The sequence below is a fragment of the Carcharodon carcharias genome, chromosome 8 (assembly GCF_017639515.1).
Source record: "Carcharodon carcharias isolate sCarCar2 chromosome 8, sCarCar2.pri, whole genome shotgun sequence".
NCBI classification, from domain to species: domain Eukaryota; kingdom Metazoa; phylum Chordata; class Chondrichthyes; order Lamniformes; family Lamnidae; genus Carcharodon; species Carcharodon carcharias.
This window is the reverse complement of record NC_054474.1, coordinates 101,493,069-101,514,695: the sequence shown is the minus strand read 5'-3', so window position 1 is coordinate 101,514,695 and position 21,627 is coordinate 101,493,069.

Genomic DNA, 21,627 nt, shown 5'->3' with positions numbered 1-21,627 from the left:
TCACTGCTGATCCCTAGTAAATCCACAAGGCCTCACTGCTGCTCCCTTGTTAATCCATCAGTGCTCATTGCTGATCCTGAGTTAATCCATCACCCCTCACTGCTGATCCCTAGTTAATCCACCAGTGATCATTGCTGATCGCTAGTTAATCCTCCAGGCCTCACTGCTGAGCCCTGGGTAGTTCAACGGTCCTCACTGCTGATCCCATTTAATCCACCAGCACTCATTGCTGATCCCTAGTTAATGATGAGCACCCCCTGGTGAGCCATATTTAATTCACCAATCCTCAAAGCTAATCCCTAGTTAAGAAATCAACCTTCACTGCTGATGCCTAGTTAATCCACCAGGTCTCACTGCTGATCCTTAGTTAATTAATCAATCCTCACTGCTGATCCCTATTTAATTCATCGGTCCTCACTGCTGATCCCTAGTAAATCCACCAGCGCTCATTGCTAATCGCTAGTTAATCCTCCAGGCCTCACTGCAGACCCCTAGTTAGTTCACCAGACCTCATTGCTGATCCCATTTAATCCATCAGCTCTCACTGCTGATCCCTAGTTAATCCATGAGCACCCACTCATGAGCCATATTTAATTCACCAATCCTCACTGCTGATCCCTAGTTGATTCATCAATCAGCATTGCTGATCCCTAGTTAATTCATCAATCCTCACTGATGATGCCTAGTTAATCCACCAGGCCTTACTTATGATCACTAGTGAATTCATCAGTCCTTACTGCTAATCCCTGGTTAGTCCACAAGGCCTCACTGCTAATCCTTAGTTAAACACCATTCCTCACTGGTGTTCCCTAGTTAATCCATCAGCCCTCACTGCTGATCGCTAGTTAATTCATCAATCCTCACTGCTGATCCCTAGTTAAGTAATCAATCCTCACTGCTAATCCCTATTTAATCCATCAGCCCTCACTGCTGATCAATAGTTGATCCATCAGCCCTCACTGCTCATCACTAGTTAATTCAACAATCCTCACTGCTGATCCCTAGTTAATCCTCCAGGCCTCACTGCTGATCCCTACTTAATTCATCAATCCTCACTGCTGATCACTATTTAATCCATCAGCCCTCTCTGCTGATACCTAGTTAATTTATCAATTCTCACTGATGATGCCTAGTTAATCCACCAGTCCTCACTGCTGATCCCTAGTTAATCCATCAGGCCTCATTGCTGATCCTGAGTTAAGTCATCAATCTTCACTCTTGATCCCTGGTTAACCCACCATGCCTCACTGCTGATACCTAGTTAATCCACCAGCCCTCATTGGTGATCGCTAGTTAATCCTCCAGGCCTCACTGCTGATCCCTAGGTAGTTCACCAGCCCTCACTGCTGATAAATAGTTGATCCATCAGCCCTCTGCTCATCACTAGTTAATTCAACAATCCTCACTGCTGATCCCTAGTTAATTCACCAATCCTCACTGCTGATCCCTAGTTAATACACGAGCCCTCACTGCTAATCCCTAGTTAATTCACCAGGCCTCATTGCTGATCCCTAGTTAATCCACCAGCCCTCATTGCTGATCCCTAGTTAAACCACAAGGCCTCATTGCTGATCCCTAGTTAATCCATCAGCGCTCATTGCTGATCTCTAGTTAATCCATCAGCCCTCACTGCTGATCACAAGTTAATACATTAGCCCTCACTCCTTCTCCCTATTTAATTCATCTATCTTCAATGCTGATCACTAGTTATTGCATCAGCCATCATTGCTGATCCCTAATTAATCCACCAGCCCTCATTGCTGATCCCTTGTTAATCCTCCAGGCCTCACTGCTGATCCCTAGTGAATCAATCAGCACTCACTGCTGATCCCTAGTTAATTCATCAATCCTCACTGCTGATCCATAGTTAAGTAATCAATCCTCACCTATGAGCCCTATTTTATCCATCAGCCCCCTCTGTTAATACCTAGTTAATTCATCAATTCTCACTGCTGATGCCTAGTTAATTCATCAATCTTCACACCTGATCCCTAGTGCCTCACTGTTGATCCCTAGTTATACCACCAGGCCCCACTGCTGATCCCTAGTTAATTTTTCCATCCTCACGGCTGATCCCTAGTTAACCCACCAGCGCTCATTGCTGATCACCAGTTAATACTCCAGGCCTCACTGCTGATCCCTAGGTAGTTCACCAGCCCTCACTGCTGATAAGTAGTTGATCCATCAGCCCTCACTGCTCATCACTAGTTAATTCAACAATCCTCACTGCTGATCCCTAGTTAATCCTCCAGGCCTCACTGCTGATCCCTAATTAATTCATCAATCCTCAAAGCTGATCCGTAGTTAAGTCATCAATCCTCACTGCTGATCCCTATTTATTGCAACAGCCCTCACTGCTGATCCCTAGTTAATACATCAGCCCTCACAGCTGATCCCTAGTTAATCCATCAGCCCTCACTGCTGATCACTAGTTAATTCATCAATTGTCACTGCTGATCCTAGTTAATCCATCAGCCCTCATTGCTGATCCCTATTTAATTAATCAATCCTCATTGCTGATCCCTATTTAATTTATCAATCCTCACTGCTGATCCCTAGTTAAGTAATCAATCCTCACTGCTGATCACTAGTTAATCCATCAGCCCTTACTGCTGATCCCTAGTAAATTCACCAGTCCTCGCTGCTGATCCCTAGTTAATCCATCAGCCCTCACTGCTGATCCCTATTTAATTCAACAATCCTCACTGCTGATCCCTAGTTAAGTAATCAATCCTCACTGCTGATTCCTAGTTTAGTAATCAATCCTTACTGCTGATCCATAGTTAATCCATCAGCCCTCATTCCTGATCCCTATTTAATTGACCAGGCCTCACTGCTGATCTCTAGTTAATTTATCAATCCTCACTGATGATCCCTAGTTAAGTAATCAATCCTCATTGCCAATCCCTGGTTAATCCATCATGCCTCACTGCTGATATCTAGTTAATTATTCAATCCTCACTGCTGATCCCTAGTCAATTCAGCAAGCCTCACTGCTGATCCCTAGTCAATCCATCAGCCCTCACTGCTGATCCCTAGTTACTTCATCAATCCGCATTGCTGATCTCTTGTTAATCCACCAGGCCTCACTGATCCCTAGTTAATCCAGCAGGTCACACTGCTGTTCCCCAGTTAATCCATCAGCACTCACTGCTGATCCCTAGTTAATTTCTCAATCCACATTGCTGATCTGTAGTTAATCCTAAAGGCCTCACTGCTGATCCCTAGTTGATCCACCAGGCCTCACTTCTGATCCCTGTGTATTTCACCAGCCCTCACTGCTGATCCATAGTTGATCCACCAGCCCTCACTGCTGATTCTATTTAATCCAGCAGCACTCATTGCTGATCCCTCGTTAATCCATGAGCACCCACTGCTGATCCCTAATTAATCCATCAGACCTTACTGGTGATCCCTAATTAATCCATCGGCCCTCACTGCTGATCCCTAGTTATTCGATCTGCCCTCGCTGCTGATCCCTAGTTAATCCATCGGCCCTCATTGCTGATCACTGGCTAATCCATCAGCCCTCTCTACTTATCACTAGTCATTTCATCTGGTCTCACTGCTGACCCCTAGTTAATCATTCAATCCCCACTGCTGATACCTACTTAATCCACCAGGCCCCACCGCTGATCCTGAGTAATTCATCAATCTTCACTCCTGATCCCTAGTTAATTCATCAATCCTCACTTCTGATCCCTAGTTAATCCATCAATCCTCACTGCTGATCCCTAGTTATACCCCCAGGCATCACTGCTGATCCCTAGTTGATTCATCAATCCTCACTGCTAATCCCTAGTTAAGTTAACAATCCTCACTGCTGATTCCTAGTTTAGTAATCAATCCTCACTGCTGATCCATAGTTAATCCATCAGCCCTCATTCCTGATCCCTATTTAATTCACCAGTCCCCACTGCTGACCCCTAGTTAATTCATCAATCCTCATTGCCAATCCCTGGTTAATTCATCATCCCTCACTGCTGATACCTTGTTAATTATTCAATCCTCACTGCTGATCCCTAGTTAATTCAGCAAGCCTCACTGCTGATCCCTAGTCAATCCATCAGCCCTCACTGCTGATCCCTAGTTACTTCATCAATCCGCATTGCTGATCTCTAGTTAATTCATCAGTCCTCACTGCTGATCCCTGGTTAATCCACCAGGCCTCACTACTGATCCCTAGTTAATCCAGCAGGTCACACTGCTGTTCCCCAGTTAATCCATCAGCACTCACTGCTGATCCCTAGTTAATTTCTCAATCCACATTGCTGATCTGTAGTTAATCCTACAGGCCTCACTGCTGATCCCTAGTTGATCCACCAGCCTCACTTCAGATCCCTGTGTATTTCACCAGCCCTCACCGCTGATCCATAGTTGATCCACCAGCCCTCACTGCTGATTCTATTTAATCCAGCAGCACTCATTGCTGATCCCTCGTTAATCCATGAGCACCCACTGCTGATCCCTAATTAATCCATCAGACCTTACTGGTGATCCCTAATTAATCCATCGGCCCTCACTGCTGATCCCTAGTTAATCGATCTGCCCTCGCTGCTGATCCCTAGTTAATCCATTGGCTCTCATTGCTGATCACTGGCTAATCCATCAACCCTCTCTACTTATCACTAGTCATTTCATCTGGTCTCACTGCTGACCCCTAGTTAATCATTCAATCCCCACTGCTGATACCTACTTAATCCACCAGGCCCCACCGCTGATCCTGAGTAATTCATCAATCTTCACTTCTGATCCCTAGTTAATTCATCAGTCCTCACTACTGATCCCTAGTTAATCCATCAATCCTCACTGCTGATCCCTAGTTATACCCCCAGGCATCACTGCTGATCCTAGTTGATTCATCAATCCTCACTGCTAATCCCTAGTTAAGTTAACAATCCTCATTGCTGATTTCTAGTTTAGTAATCAATCCTCACTGCTGATCCATAGTTAATCCATCAGCCCTCATTCTTGATCCCTATTTAATTCACCAGTCCCCACTGCTGATCCCTAGTTAATTCATCAATCCTCACTGCTGATCCCTAGTTAAGTAATCAATCCTCATTGCTGATCCCTAGTTAATCCTGCAGGCCTCATTACTGATCCATAGGTATTTCATCAGCACTCAAGGCTGATCCCTATTTAATCCATCAGCCCTCTCTGCTGTCACCTAGTTAATTCATCAATTCTCACAGTTGATCCCTAGTTAATCCATCAGCCATCTTTGCTGATCCCTAGTTAATCCTCCAGGCATCACTGCTGATCCCTAGGTATTTCATCAGCCCTCACTGCTGATCCATAGTTAAGTAATCAACTCTCACCTCTGAGCCTTATTTTATCCATCAGCCCCCTCTGCTGATACCTAGTTAATTCATCAATTCTCACTGCTGATGCCTAGTTAATTAATCAATCTACACTCCTGATCCCTAGTTAACCTACCGTGCCTTACTGCTAATCCCTAGTTAAACCACCAGCCCTCATTGCTGATCGCCAGTTAATCCTCGAGGCCTCACTGCTGATATGTAGTTGATCCATCAGCCCACACTTCTCATCACTAGTTAATTCAACAATCCTCACTGCTCATCCCTAGTTAATCCTCCAGGCCTCACTGCTGAACGCTAGTTGATTCGTCAATCCTCAAAGCTGACCCGTGGTTAATTCATCAATCCTCACTGCTGATCCCAATTTAATCCATCAGCCCTCACTGCTGATCCCTAGTTAATACATCAGCCCTCACTGCTGATCCCTAGTTACTTCATCAATCCGCATTGCTGGTCTCTAGTTAATTCATCAGTCCTCACTGCTGATCCCTGGTTAATCCACCAGGCCTCACTGCTGATCCCTGGTTAATCCAGCAGGTCACATTGCTGTTCCCCAGTTAATCCATCAGCACTCACTGCTGATCCCTAGTTAATTTCTCAATCCACACTGCTGATCCCTAGTTAAATAATCAATCCACACTGCTGATCCCTAGTTAATCCTCCAGGACAACTTGCTGATCCTGAGTTACTTCACCAATCTTCACTCCTGATCCCTAGTTAATCCATCAGCGCTCATTGCTGATCCCTACTTAATTCATCAGCCCTCACTTCTGATCACTAGTTAATACATTAGCCCTCATCGCTTTTCCCTATTTAATTTATCTAGCTTCATTGCTGATCCATAGTTTATCCACCAGCCCTCATTGCTGATCCCTAGTTAATCCACCAGCCCTCATTGCTGATCCCTAGTTAATCCTACAGGCCTCACTGCTGATCCCTAGTTGATCCACCAGGCCTCACTGCTGATCCCTGTGTATTTCACCAGCCCTCACTGCTGATCCATAGTTGATCCAACAGCCCTCACTGCTGATCCCTGTGTATTTCACCAGGCCTCACCGCTGATCCCATTTAATCCAGCAGCACTCATTGCAGATCCCTCGTTAATCCATGAGCACCCACTGCTGATCCCTAATTAATCCATCAGCCCTTGCTGTTGATCCCTAATTAATCCATCGGCCCTCACTGCTGATCCCTGGCTAATCCATCAGCCCTCTCTACTTATCACTAGTCATTTCATCTGGTCTCACTGCTGACCCCTAGTTAATCTATCAATCCCCACTGCTGACCCCTAGTTAATCCACCAGGCCCCAATGCTGATCCCGAGTTAATTCATCAATCTTCACTCATGATCCCTAGTTTACCCACCATGCCTCACTGCTAATCCCTAGTTAATTCATCAATTCTCACTACTGATCCCTAGTTAATCCATCAATCCTCACTGCTGATCCCTAGTTAAGTAATCAATCCTCACTGCTGATTCGTAGTTTAGTAATCAATCCTCACTGCCGATCCTATTTAATCCATCAGCCCTCATTCCTGATCCCTATTTAATTCACCAGTCCTCATTGCTGATCCTTGGTTAATCCATCAGCCCTCACTGCTGATACCTAGTTAATTATTCAATCCTCACTGCTGATCCCTAGTTAATTCATCAATCCTCCCTGCTGAATCCTAGTTAATCCACCAGGCCTCACTGCTTATTCCTAGTAAATCCATCAGCCCTCACTGCTGATCCCTAGCTACTTCATCAATCCGCATTGCTGATTCCAAGTTAATTCATGAATCTTCACTGCTAATCCTAGTTAATCCACCAGTCCTCACTTATGATCACTAGTTAATTCATCAGCTCTCACTGCTGATCTCTAGTTAGTTCATCAGTCCTCACTGCTGATCCCTGGTTAATCCACCAGGCCTCACTGCTGATTCCTAGTTAATCCCGTAGGTCACACTGCTGTTCCCTAGTTAATGCACCAGCACTCACAGCTGATCCCTAGTTAATTTATCAATTCTCACTGCTGATCCCTAGTTAATCCTCCAGGCCTCATTGCTGATCCTGAGTTAATTCACCAATCCTCACTCCTGATCCCTAGTTGATTCATCAATCCTCACTACTGATCCCTAGTTAATCCATCAGCCCACACTGCTGATCCCTAGTTAATCCATCAGCCCTCACTTCTGATCACTAGTTAATACATTAGCCCTCATCGCTTTTCCCTATTTAATACATCTAGCTTCACTGCTGATCCCTAGTTCATCCAGCAGCCCTCTCAGCTGATCCCTAGTTAATCCACTAGCAGTCATTGCTGATCGCTAGTTAATCCTCCAGACCTCACTGTTTAGCACTAGGTAGTTCACCAGGCCTCACTGCTGATCCCATTTAATCCATCAGCACTCATTGCTGATCCCTAGTTAATTCATGGGCACCCACTCATGAGCCATATTTAATTCATCAATCCTCACTGTTGATCCCGAGTTAAGTAATCGATCCTCACTGCCGATCCCTAGTTAAGTAATCCATCCTCACTGCTGATCCCTGGTTACACCATCAGCCCTCATTGCCGGTACCTACTTACTTATTTAATCCTCACTGCTGATCCCAAGTTAATTCATCAATCCTCACTGCTGAACCCGAGTTAATCCATCAGTCCTAACTGATGATCCCTAGTTAATCCATCAGCGCTCATTGCTGATCCCTACTTAATTCATCAGCCCTCACTTCTGATCACTAGTTAATACATTAGCCCTCATCACTTTTCCCTATTTAATTCATCTAGCTTCACTGCTGATCCCTAGTTAATCCACCAGCCCTCATTGCTGATCCCTAGTTACACCTACAGCCCTCACTGCTGATCCCTAGTTAATCCTACAGGCCTCATTGCTGATCCCTGTGTATATCACCAGGCCTCACTGCTGATCCCATTTAATCCATCAGCATTCATTGCTGATCGCTCGTTAATCCATGAGCACCCACTGCTGATCCCTAATTAATCCATCAGCCCGTACTGCTGATCCCTAATCAATCCATCAGGCCTCACTGCTGATCCCTAGTTAATCGATCTGCCCTCACTGCTAATCCCTGGTTAATCCATCAGCCCTCTCTAATTATCACTAGTCAGTTCATCTGGTCTCACTGTTGACCCCTAGTTAATCCATCAATCCCCACTGCTGATACCTAGTTAATCTACCAGGCCCCACTGCTGATCCTGAGTTAATTCATCAATCTTCACTCCTGATCCCTAGTTGACCCACCATGCCTCACTGCTGATCCCTAGTTAATTCATCAATCCTCACTACTGATCCCTACTTAATTCATCAATCCTCACTACTGATCCCTAGTTAATCCATCAATCCTCATTGCTGATCCCTAGTTAATCCAGCAGCCCTCACAGCTGATCCCTAGTTAATCTACTAGCACACTTGCTGATTGCTAGTTAATCCACCAGGCCGCACTGCTGATCCCTATTTAATACATCAATCCTCACTGTTGATCCCTAGTTAATTCACCAGGCCTCACTGCTGATCACTAGTTGATCCATCAGCCCTCTACTTATCACTAGTCAGTTCATCTGGTCTCACTGCTGACCCCTAGTTTATCCATCAGTCCTCACTGCTGATACCTAGTTAATCCACCAGGCCCCACTGCTGATCCTGAATTAATTCATCAATCTTCACACCTGATCATTAGTTGACCCACCATGCCTCACTGCTGGTCCCTAGTTAATTCACCAATCCTCACTGCTGATCCCTAGTTAATTCATTAATCCTCAATACTGATCCCTAGTTAATCCATCAATGCTCACAGATGATCCCTAGTTAATCCATCAATCCTCACTGCTGATCCCTAGTTATATGCCCAGGCCTCACTGCTGATCCCTAGTTAATTCATGAATCCTCACTGCTGATCCCTAGTTAAGTAATCAATCCTCATTGCTGATCCCTGGTTAATCCATCAGCCCTCACTGCTGATACCTAGTTAATTATTCAATCCTCACTGCGGATCCCTAGTTAATTCATCAATCCTCACTGTTGATCCCTAGTTAATCCACCAGGCCTCACTTATGATCACTAGTTAATTCATCAGCCCTCACTGCTGATCCCTAGTTACTTCATCAATCTGCATTGCTGATCTCTAGTTAATTCATCAGTCCTCACTGCTGATCTCTGGTTAATCCACCAGGCCTCACTGCTGATGCCTAGTTATTCCAGCAGGTTAGACTGCTGTTCCCCAGTTAATCCATCAGCACTCACTGCTGATCCCTAGTTAATTTATCAATCCATACTGCTGATCCGTAGTTAAGTAATCAATCCTCATTGCTGATCCCTAGTTAATCCTTCAGGCCTCATTGCTGATCCTGAATTAATTCATCAATCTTCACTTCTGATCCCTAGTTAACCCACTGTGCCTCACTGCTGATCCCTAGTTATACCACCAGGCTTCACTGCTGATCCCTAGTTAATTCATCAATCCTCACTGCTGATCCCTCGTTAATCCATCAGCCCTCACTGCTGATCCCTAGTTAATCCATCAGTGCTCATTGCTGATCCCTACTTAATCCATCAGCCCTCACCTCTGATCACTAGTTAATACATTAGCCCTCATCTTTTTTCCCTATTTAATTCATCTAGCTTCACTGCTGATCCCTAGTTAATCCACCAGCCCTCATTGCTGATCCATATTTAATCTACCAGCCCTCATTGCTGATCCCTAGTTAATCCTACAGGCCTCACTGCTGATCCCTAGTTAATCCACCATGCCTCACTGCTGATCCCTGTGTATTTCACCAGCCCTCACTGCTGATCCATAGTTGATCCACCGGGACTCACCGCTGCTCCCATTTAATCCATCAGCATTCATCGCTGATCCCTCGTTAATCCATGAGTACCCACTGCTGATCCTTAATTAATCCATCAGCCCTTACTGCTGATCCCTAATTAATCCATCGGCCCTCACTGCTGATCCCTAGTTAATCCGTCGGCCCTCACTGCTGATCCCTAGTTAATCCATCGGCTCTCACTGCTGATCACTGGCTAATCCATCAGCCCTCTCTACTAATCACTAATCAGTTCATCTGGTCGCACTGCTGACCCCTAGTTAATCCATCAATCTGTACTGCTGATAACTAGTTAATCCATAAGGTCCCACTGCTGATCCCGAGTTAATTCATCAATCTTCACTCCTGATCACTAGTTGACCCACCATGCCCCACTGCTGATCCCTAGTTAATTCATCAATCCTCACTACTGATCCCTAGTTAATCCATCAATCCTCACTGATGATCCCTAGTTAATCCATCAATCCTCACTGCTGATCCCTAGTTGACCTACCATGCCTTACTGCTAATCCCTAGTTAATTCATCAATCCTCACTGCTGATCCATAGTTAATCCATCAGCCCTCGTTCCTGATCCCTATTTAATTCATCAATCCTCACTGCTGATCCCTAGTTAATCCACCAGGCCTCACTGTTGATCCCTAGTTAATCCATCAGCCCTCACTGCTGATCCCTAGTTACTTCATCAATCCACATTGCTGATCCCTAGTTAATGCATCAATCCTCGCTGCTGATCCCTAATTAAGTCATCAAGCAGCATTGCTGATCCCTAGTTAATTCATCAGTCCTCACTGCTGATCCTTAGTTAATCCACCAGGACTTTCTTATGATCACTGGTTAGTCCACAAGGCCTCACTGCTGATCCCTAGTTAATCTACCATCCCTAACTGCTGTTCCCTAGTTAATCCATCAGCCCTCACTGCTGATCCCTAGTTAATTCGTCAATCCTCACTGCTGATCCGTAGTTAAGTAATCAATCCTCACTGCTGATCCCTATTTAATCCAAAAGCCCTCTCTGCTGATACCCAGTTAATTCATCAATTCTCACTGTTGATGCCTAGTTAATTCATCAATGCTCACTGCTGATGCCTGGTTAATCCACCAGGCCTCATTGCTGATCCTGAGTTAATTTATCAATCTTCACTCCTGATCCCTAGTTAACCCACCATGCCTCACTGCTGATCCCTAATTATACCCCCAGGCCTCACTGCTGATCCTTAGTTAATTCATCAATCCTCACTACTGATCCCAAGTTAATCCATCAGCCCTCACTGCTGATCACTAGTTAATACATCTATCTTCACTGCTGATCCCTAGTTAATCCATCAGCACTCATTGCTGATCCTGAGTTAATCCATGAGCACCCACTGGTGAACTCTATTTAATTCATCAATCCTCACTGTTGATCCCCAGTTAATCCACCAGGCCTCACTGCTGATCCCTAATTAATCCATTGGCCCTCACTGCTGACCCCTAGTTAATCCATCAGCCCTCAGTACCGAACCCGAATTAATCCATCAACCCTCACTGCTTTTGCCTGGTTAATCCACCAACCCTCCCTGCTTCTCTCTCATTAGTTCACCCCGTTTCACTGCTGATCCCTTGTTAAATCATCAATACTCACTGCTGCTCCATAGTTAGTTCATCAGTCCTCACTGCTGATCCCTGGTTAGTTCATTAACCCCCACTGCTGATCCCTGGTTCGATCATTAACCTTTACTGCTGATCCCTAGTTATTTCATCCAGTCTCACTGCTGCTCCCTATCTTTCAATCGCAACTTTTCATCATTTTATTATTCACACCCCCTCTGGACACCACTTATGTTCCTTTCCTTCCCTTATTCCCTTTTCTGTCTGACCCTGCACCCCACTTTTTGTTATTTTATTCCCTCCTAACTTCCCCCCATCACAGATCTTCCCTTTTGTCCTTTTTTACCCCTTCACCCTTTCACTTGCCTATTACATCACTAACTGATCCAAGTTCTGATGAAAGGTCACAGACCTGAAACGTTAATTCTGGGCTGAATCGTCCTGTGTGGTAAGTACAGTATCGGGCGAATGCGAGAACGTTTTACCCGCTGGCCGCAAAGCCACATCATTAATCATACATTCCCAGGTAACATGCCTGCCATGCTATCACCTCACCACTTCCTCACGCCGGCCACTGCATTTAAACTCTAGACGCACTGACACCTCTCAGAGCTTCCAGTCCACAACTGCTGCTTAAAGGCCGGGTGGCCCTGAAAGGCAATAAGACTGCATCCCCGTGGTGTAATGGCATGTCATCTGAGCTCCTTTTGGATAACGTGGAGGCCCGCCGTGATGTCCTCTACCCAAGTCGTGACTGCAGGATGGGCAGTGGCATCACCAATCCAGCATGGGAGGCAGTGGCAGTGGTGGTCAGTGCCAATGCCCTGCAAAAGAGGACAGCTACCCAGTGCCGCTACAGGATAAATGGTCTCATCCATTCCGCCAGGGTAACTCACTCTTCTCATCACTCTCGACTCACACACTCACAAACCCATCACACATCCATAGGGATCTCACACCTCAAGGGACAACATCTCTAACTCACACACACCCTCACATCTCCATCAGGCTCATATCCTCTGGAGCTCACATCCTCATCCTGTCCATGGCTCCGCCCACCTCACAAACATTCCATGCTGTGCCATGTGTCCTGTTCACACTCTCTCCATCTGTTCCCATGCAGGAGAAGCTGGCTCACAACAGCAGGGAGAGGCCCCAGACTGGGGGTGGAGTGGTCCACATTAGGCCCCTCACTCAATTTGAGGAGTGTGCCATTGCACTGACTGGTGAGGACGTGGACCCTGCCTGTGGCGACGGTGAGGTTGGCGGTGAACACCCTCGTAAGGATCCTGCACCACATCATCTCTCTCTCAAAGTGACTGTGAGTGATCTCTCTCCTGCTTTTGACTCTGCTGTCATGTACTAATTAACTCTACTTTGGTTCACAGGGAGGTCTGCCAAGTGACTGACACCCTCAGCCAGCCAGTCCCTCAGCTCCATCCAAGTCCTCCCCTCCAGCCAAGAGGACACCTCCTTCAATGAAGAGCTAGAAATAAGCAGCCTGGAAGACCCATCACAGCACTTACCCACACCTTCCACCAGTGCAGAGACACACACCCCGGTGGAACCTAGATCTAGAGCAGGCTCGGGTTCACAATCTGGTAGTCACCGCACAGACACATGTCTGGAGCAGCAGGCGGGGGCAGGTTTAGCCGAGTTCCCCGGCACTAGGAGGGCTGCTGGGGAAGAGGCATCTGTGAGGTCCAAGTCAGATGATGAGCCTCTGGATTCAGCCTTCCAGCTCATCCTGGAGAGTCAGCAGAAAGCAGGGGAACATCACACGGAGATGTTGGAAGCTCTCAACAGAGTGGCACACGAGTCAGAGGAGGGCATTCACCTGCTCTCTGATGCAGTGGTGCCCACATGTGCCAGTATGGAGGTCTCCATGGGGAGGATGGCAGAGGCCATGGGGACCCTGGTCTAGCAGAATGCAGACCAGAACAGAGCTGCACTCCATCACGGTAGCCATGGGTGAGTTCCTGCAATGGCAACACGAGAGGGAAACTGGGAACCTCGACATCCCTTCAGGTGCTCCTTTCCCTCAAGGAGTCAGGCCAGGGCCCTCGGGCACCCTAAGGGAGGAGGAGTGGCCGCTGGACACCCCTGAGTCATCTACTCAGGAATCTCAGAGCCTGTCCTCTCCCTCTGAGTCCCCTTTTGGCTCTGACCCCCTCAACTTCATCCTCTGTCACCGCAGAGGAACAGCTGGCCCACAGGAGGACAACCAAAGCAAACTGGGGCCCTCAAGGCTGCGGCTCTCCAGAGGACGCACATCAGAGGCAACAGGGCCAATTATTGCACAGGCTGTCTCCACCCCTGCTGCCGATGTCAGGGCAGAAATTAGAAATGTTAGGCCCAGAAAAGTTAAGAGATTCTGATTAAAGTTGGTTGCACAGGAGAACACATTTTGTCACTTTATAACCTGAAAATATTTTCACCTTTTTTTTTTATTCATTCACAGGATGTGGGCATCGCTGGCTGGGCCAGTGGTTATTGCCCATCCCTAGTTGCCCTTGAGAAGGTGGTGGTGAGCTGCCTTCTTGAGCCGCTGCAGTCCATGTGGTGTAGGTACACTCACAGTGCTGTTAGGGAGGGAGTTCCAGGTTTTTAACCCAGTGACAGTGAAGAAACGGAGATATATTTCCAAATCAGGATGGTGAGTGACTTGGAGGGGAACTTCCAGGTGGTGATATTCCCATCTATCTGCTGCCCTTGACCTTCTAGGTGGTAATGGTCATGGGTTTGGAAGGTGCTGTCGAGGGAGCCTTGGTGAGCTTCTGCAGTGCATCTTGTAAATGGTACACACTGCTGCTACTGTGTGTCAGCGGTGGAGGGAATGAATGTTTGTGGATGTGGTGCCAATCAAGTGGGCTGCTTTGTCCTGGACAGTCAAGCTTCTGGAGTGTTGTTGGATCTACACTCATCCAGGCAAGTGGAGAGTATTCCATCACATGCCTGACTTGTGCCTTGTAGATGATGAACAGGCTTTAGAGAATCAGGAGATGAGTTACTCATTGCAGGATTCCTAGCCTCTGACATCTTCTTGTTGTCACAGTATTTATATGGCTCGTCCAGTTCGGCTTCTGATCAATGGTAACCTCCAGGATGTTGATAGTGGGGAGTTCAGTGATGGTAATGCCCTTAAATGTCAAGGGGCAATGGTTAGATTCTCTCTTGTTGGAGATGGTCATTGCCTGGCACTTGTGTGGCGCGAATGTTACTTGCCACTTGTCAGCCCAAGCCTGGATATTGTCCAGGTCTTGCTGCATTTGGACATTGACTGCTTCAGTATCTGAGGAGTTATGAATGTTGCTGAACATTGTGCAATCATCAGCGAACATCCCCACTTCTGACCTCATGATGGAAGGAAGGTCATTGATGAAGCAGCTGAAAATATTTGTGCCTAGGACACTACCCTGAGGAACTCCTGCAGCGATGTCCCGGAGCTGAGATGACTGACCTCTAACGACCACAACCATCTTCCTTTGTGCTAGGTATGACTCCAACCAGCGGAGAGCTATCCCCCTGATTTCCATTGACTCCAGTTTTGCTAGGGCTCCTTGATGCCACACTTGGTCAACTGCTGCCTTGATGTCAAGGGCAGTCACTCTCACCTCACCTCTGGGGTTCAGCTCTTTTGTCCATGTTTGATCCAAGGCTGTAATGAGGTCAGGAGCTGAGTGGCCCTGGCGGAACCCAAACTGGGCATCAGTGAGCAGGTTATTGCTAAGAAAGTGCCACTTGATAGCACTGTTGATGACCCCTTCTATCACTTTACTGATCGTGAGTAGACTGATGTGGTGGTAATTGGTTCAGTTGGATTTGTCCTGCTTTTTGTGTACAGGACATACCTGGGCAATTTTCCACAAAGCAGGGTAGATGCCAGTATTGTAGCTGTACTGGAGCAGCTTGGCTAGGGGCGTGGGCAAGTTCTGGGGCACAAGTCTTTAGTAATATTGCTGGAATGTTGTCAGGGCCCATAGCCTTTGCAGTAACCAGTGCCATTAGCCGTTTCTTGATATCATGTGGGGTGAATCAAACTGGCTGAAGACTGGCATCTGTGATGCTGGGGACCTCCGGAGGAGGCCGAGATGGATCATCCACTCAGCAATTCTGGCTGAATATTGTAGCAAATGCTTCAGCCTTATCTTTTGCACTGATGTGCTGGGCACCTCCATCATTGAAGATGGGGATACTTATGGAGCCTCCTCCTCCAGTGAGTTGTTTAATTGTCCACCATCATTCACAACTGGATGTGGCAGTACTGCAGAGCTTGGATCTGATCTGTTGGTTGTGGGATTGCTTAGCCCTGTCTGTCACTTGCTACTTATGCTGTTTGGCACGCAAGTAGTCCTGTATTATAGCTTCACCAGGTTGACACCTCATTTTTAGATATGCCTGGTGCTGCTCACAGCATGCCCTCCTACACTCTTCATTGAACCAGGGTTGATCCCCGGCATTGAATTATTCACTGAATAATGTGTAATGGGGCCTTTCAGCTTCGTTTACAGGCTTTGCGAGTCCTCCCCCTGCATCTCTCCTCCCTGCCCCACCCCAGCACACAGCCAGCCCACGAGTGATTCTGGCGGGAGAAACGTGTGTGTGGCAGGGGCTTTTGGAGCCTCGTGCAAGGGCTCTTCCATGCACATGGAGCCTTCATCCATCACACTCAGCTTATGATCCCAAGCATTTTCAATGCTGCCTGCTGGCGTTCTCTTTCAGTTGTCCATCTGAGCTGACCTGCATCTCCACCCACCCACTGACCTCATTCCCATGAAGCACCTGTTCCCACCCAACATGAATCCCCTTTCATTTTTTTGTTTTAGAAGCATGGAGCTGGTAAAATTTGTCTTCAGCTCCCCCGGCCTTTTCCCTACCCCAGTCACCCATTTCCTTTCCCCCATCACTGTCCAGCCCCCGGCATCGCCTTCCGCCTCCCCACTGTCACCTACCAGGCACAATCCTTTTCTTTTGGGGATGTCCAGGTGAAAGTGCACTTCCCCTACCTTCCCAAGAATCCCACCTCCATGTATACTGACCTCTCTGACCTCCTTTCCACCCCAAGGGTCTGTGTCTGCCTCCAAGTCTCCATCAACCACCCTCGCCATCTCTTCTACCGCTACCGTCACACTCTCACCCTCCCACCTCACTCTGCCCTTTCTCGTTCTCACCATTTCCTCCTACCACTCCTATCCTCATTTCGGTCCCAGGAGGCAGTCATCAACTCCACAGACCCCTCCTTTGCACGTTCACCTGGATATCACGCCCACCACAAAACTCATTACTCCCCACCCCCAGACTCATTCACCACCCCCTTAGTCCTCCCCCTTTCCTGACTCCTTTCTCTAGCCTTATTCCTTCCCCTCTCTGCACTCCTTCCTCCCCCTGGACTACTTTCCCCCTCTGAACTCCTTCCCTTACACTTTCCTCCCCCCTTACACCTACCTCCTCAGTTGCTGTATTCTCCCCATTACCCCCTCATCCCCCGTAGTCCCTCATCACCTCCCCCTTCCCTTCGTTCCCCCCTCCCAAAATCCTCCCCTCCCCCGGTGCACCACCTTCTCTCAGTCAAACCTACACCTTCCCCTCTCACCCCGGTCAACTTTCCTCTCCCACTCACAGCTGGACCTTCCTCTCCACCCCCTCGATGATCGTCTGTAGCAGACCATGGCCAAGACCCTGATGTCCCGAAACAGACCCTCAACGCTGACTTTTCCATCTTCAGTGAGCCTTGTCCATGAGAATCCACCCAGCATGTGATGGAGGCTCCTCCAGGGTCCCATTGCTGTTGGGTTCCAGCATCTTCTGCTCCTCGGGTGTCTGCGATGTGAGCAAGGCCCTGGCGGGTAAGTCCTGGCTTCTGTACGTCACAGTTGTTAAGATGTGTTCTGCACCAGCATGATTTCCCCCCAATGTAGGTGGTAAATTTGACATGGTGCGGAAGGTTCCGGTGAGCAGGGCTTATCATTAGATGCAGATGTATTAAAATGACGTTCCCAACATCCGACAGTGGGAAACACAGCCTGACATAGACGAGCAGAGCGGTTGATTGCAAACTGGTTGCAAAATATCGTGAAACTGATTTTTGGCCTTCTTGCCATGTTGGTCCACTCACGCCTGCGGCCAATGGGCACAGAAAATTCTGCCCTCTATCTCTCTCTCCACAGCTGCTGCCTGACCTTCTGAGTATTTCCAGCATTTTTCTGACTGTATTTCAAAATACAGCACAATGCTGCCCCCTGGTGGGTTCAATGGTCAATGGCAGAAATACCTCACACATTTTCTATGTTATCACATCGTAGCCAGGAGAGTAGTGGGCGCATCCACATTTTGTCTTTGTGCCCCTGAAGGAGGGAGGAAATCAGCCAGGGTTCTGAGAATGTCCAAGCATTGGGTGAGTACAGAATCAGTCTTTGGTTGTGACTGAAATTCCTGCCGGCATTCATTGTCTAGACTTGGGCTTCAAGGGTCACGGAAGGTTCCAGTAGCTGACAGGATGGTGAGTGACTTGGGGGAGAACTTCCAGGTGGTGGTGTTCCCATCTATCTGCTGCCCTCGTCCTTCTAGATATTAGCGGTTATGGGTTTGGAAGGTGTTGTCAAAGGAAGCTTGGTGAGTTGATGCAGTGCAATGCAGTGTGTCAATGATGGAGGGAGTGAATGTTTGTTGAAGGGGTGTCAATCAAGCGGGCTGCTTTGTGCTGGATGGTGTTGATCTTCTTGAGTGTTTTGGGAGTTGCACTCATCCAGGCAAGTGGAGATTATTCCATCGCACTCCTGACTTGTGCCTTGTATATGGTGAACTTTGGGGAGTCAGGAGGTGAGTTATGTTATGACCGGTCCGTGGGTGAGGGCCCCCCAATTTGTTATGATCCTGGACGAGATACTGCAAATTGTTATGGCGCTGGGTGAGGAGGGATGAACTGCCTCCTCCTCTTTATTCAACCCCCTCGGTTGGTCGCAACAAGGTTAATTTAAAAAGGATCCCTTCCCTCATGGATACCTTTTAAAAGGAGCCAATTTAATCAGGCTTCCTTGAGTCAAAAAAAGAGTGAGTTTATTAGTCACTAAAATGCAAGACCAAATAATAAAAAACGCAATACACATACTCACGGTTTAGAAATGAGGAGTGGATCCAGAAATAAAGGCTAAAAAAAATATACGGATCAGTCTTTGGGTTTTCCATGAAGAGAAGATGGCGAAACATTGTGGCCACTAAATTGGGGTGATTCCAGGAGGGCTATCGTTGTCTGTTGAGCAGTTGTTTTGGAGATTCTTGGTTCTGCAGGTTAGCTGAAAAGAGCTGTCCTGTTTCCTTTGCGACTGTGACTTTGCTGACTTGTAACTTACTTCCAGCAATCAGAGAGAGACCATCTTACCTGAAAGTGCAGGGATGCCTAATTGATGTTCTTCTGCTATGATCTTCACAGTACCAGGCCTGGAACACCAAAACTAACACACAGAATTAGGGTTGCAGAGGCTTTTAACCCCTTTTCCTGTGTATTCCTGGAGGGAAAAAACAAACACTTCTTTTGCCCAGAAACTACTATCTTTCAACTCAGTTCATGTCCACAGTCTGTGCTATAACTCACAGGAGATGGTTTCTGCTGACATGGTAATCAGCCTTCATTATCTCCGGAACCATAAGAGTTACAGTTCAGTTTTTGCATTGCATCTTTCCCTTTGAAGTGTCTCTGTCTGACATAGGCCTTGACACCTTTTTAGGTGTGGCAATGCGTTCTCTGAGCTTGTTGGTCAAGTGTAATCCACATAGGAATTTTCCAGCAAGTGGTTACTTTACAGTCTCAGCTGGCTTTTGCTTGTATGTTCTTTTTTAAAAAAACATCTTACTTAAAAGTTCAATATGTCTGTAAGTAATTCGGGTTATGATCCGCCATCATGAGTTATCCTCTGCAGGATTCCTAGCCTCTGAGCTGTTCTTGTAGCCATAGTGTTTATATGGCTAGTCCAGTTCAGTTTCTGGTCAATGGAAACCCCCAGGATGTTGATAGTGGGAGATTCAGTGATGGTAATGCCATTGAACATCAAGGGGCAATGGTTGGATTCTTTCTTGTTGGAGATAGTCATCGTCTGGCACTTGTGTGGTGCGAATGTTACTTGCCACTTGTCAGCCCAAGCCTGGATATTGTCCAGGTCTTGCTGCATTTGGACATGGGCTGCTTCAGTATCTAAGGAGCTGCAAATGGTATTGAACATTGCGCAATCATCAACGAACATCCCCACTTCTGACCTCATGATGGAAGGAAGGTCATTGATGAAGCAGCTGTAGATGGTTGGGCTGAGGATACTACCCTGAGGAACTCCTGCAGTGACGTCCTGGAGTTAAGATGACTGACCTCCAACAACCACAACCATCTTCCTTTGTGATAGGTATGACCCCAACTAATGGAGTGTTTTCCCACTGATTCTCACCGACTCCAGTTTTGCTGGGGCTCCTTGATGCCACACTCAGTCAAATGCAGCCAAGATTTCAAGGGCAGTCACTCTCACCTCACCTGGGGAGTTCAGCTCTTTTGTCCATGTTTGAACCAAAACTGCAATGAGGTCAGGAGCTGAGTGTCAGTGAGCGGGTTATTGCTGTGTAAGTGCCTGGGACACTAGCTTGAGGAATTTACTAAATTCTGACTACCTCGTGGTAAATTTCACTGACACCAGCTTTTTACTTCCATTGTTGTAAAAAAACTAAATTCAAATTTTCAAACTGCTCTAGTGTGATTCAAACTCCAGCTCTCTGGATTATTATGAACATGTGAACAAGGAGGGGTAGGCAATTTAGCCTCTCAAGCCTGCTCCACCATTTAATAAGATCATGGCTGATCTGAAAGTAACCTCAAATCTGCATCCCACCTACCGCTGATAACCTATCAACCCCTTGTTTACCAAGAATCTATCCACCTCTGCCTTAAAAATATTTAAAGACTCTGCTTCCACCACTCTTTCAGGAAGAGAGCTCCAAAGACTCACGGTTCTGCCTGATGACCTTGAGCTTATCCAGATGCCCTGCTATAACTTCTTTAATAGCTTCCAACATTTTCCCCATGACAGATTTTAAGCTAACTAGCCTGTAGTTTCCCGCTTTGTCTCCCTCCCTTTTTGAATACTGGAGTTATATTTGCTATTTTCCAATCTACTGGAACCTTCCCCAAATCTAGGGAATTGTGGAAAATTAAAGCCAATGCATCAACTATCTCACTAGACACTTCTTTTAAGACCCTAGAATGAAGTCTGTCAGAACCCGGGCACTTGTCAACCCACAGCTCCAACAATTTACTCAGTACCACTTCTCTGGTGACTGTAATTTTTCTGCCTTCCACCCCCACTTCCATTTTTGGTTTATAGCTGCTTCTGGGATGTTACTTGTATCCTCCATAGTGAAAACTGATGCAAAACTTTTGTTCAATTTACCTGCCATCTCTTTGTTTTCCATTATCAATTCTCCAGACTCACTTTCTATCGGACCAATGCTCACTTTGTTAACTCTTCTCTTTTTTAAATATTTATAAAAACCCTTACTATCTGTTTTTATATTTCTGGCTAGCTTTCTCTCGTACTCTAATTTTTCCCTCCTTATTAGTCTTTTAGTCATTCTTTACTACTCCTTATATTCTGTCCAATCTCCTGACTTGCCACACATCTTTGTACAATTATACACTTTTTCTTTAAGCTTGATACCATCTTTAACCCTTCTAGTTAACCACAAATGGTATGTCCGCCCCTTGGACTTTTCCTTATTCGTTGGAATGTATCTATTGTTATGACATGGCAGGTGATGTGCGCCAGGCAGACCAAAGCCACAAGGGAAACTTGATTGTGCTATCACAATGACTTTGCAATTTGAATTTATTATGAGATATGTGCACTGAAT